The sequence below is a fragment of the Geospiza fortis genome, unplaced genomic scaffold (assembly GCF_000277835.1).
Source record: "Geospiza fortis unplaced genomic scaffold, GeoFor_1.0 scaffold27, whole genome shotgun sequence".
In the NCBI taxonomy this organism is placed as follows: domain Eukaryota; kingdom Metazoa; phylum Chordata; class Aves; order Passeriformes; family Thraupidae; genus Geospiza; species Geospiza fortis.
Window position 1 is genome coordinate 4,207,624 of NW_005054329.1, and position 336 is coordinate 4,207,959.

The 336-nt window shown below is 63.7% G+C and overlaps 1 protein-coding gene across 1 annotated transcript in view; it reads right to left on the reverse strand.

The window, feature by feature from the left end:
• Positions 1-300, reverse strand: part of NTNG2 (netrin G2) — a 47,287-nt gene extending 46,987 nt beyond the window's left edge. The window contains exon 1 of the mRNA XM_031057346.1: positions 123-300. The gene's annotated coding sequence lies outside the window, so the exon portion shown is untranslated. The remainder of the gene's footprint in view (positions 1-122) is intronic.
• Between the last annotated feature and the right edge of the window lie 36 nt (positions 301-336).

Genomic DNA, 336 nt, shown 5'->3' on the forward strand with positions numbered 1-336 from the left:
TGCCCAGCGCGGCGGGCAGCGCTGCGCCGCCGGCCCCCAAGGGCAGATGGCCGGGGGAGCTTTGTGCAATCCCGGCTCCCCTCGCAAGTTAATGCCGAGGCTGAAATCCCTTTTGCTCTCACTTTCAATCACAATCGGAGCTTTTATCTCCGTGCCTGATCCCGGCTGCGTAACTTCCTCTGTGCAGCTTTAGCACACACCATCCCACCGGCGGCAATGGGCTTCTTAAAGGTGCAGGAGGAAATGCAGGGGGGGGAGGAGGAGGAGGGAGGGAAAACCACCCGAGGAAGAGGATGCTGCGAGCGGGAGCCTTCAGCCCCGGCGGCCCCGCCGCTC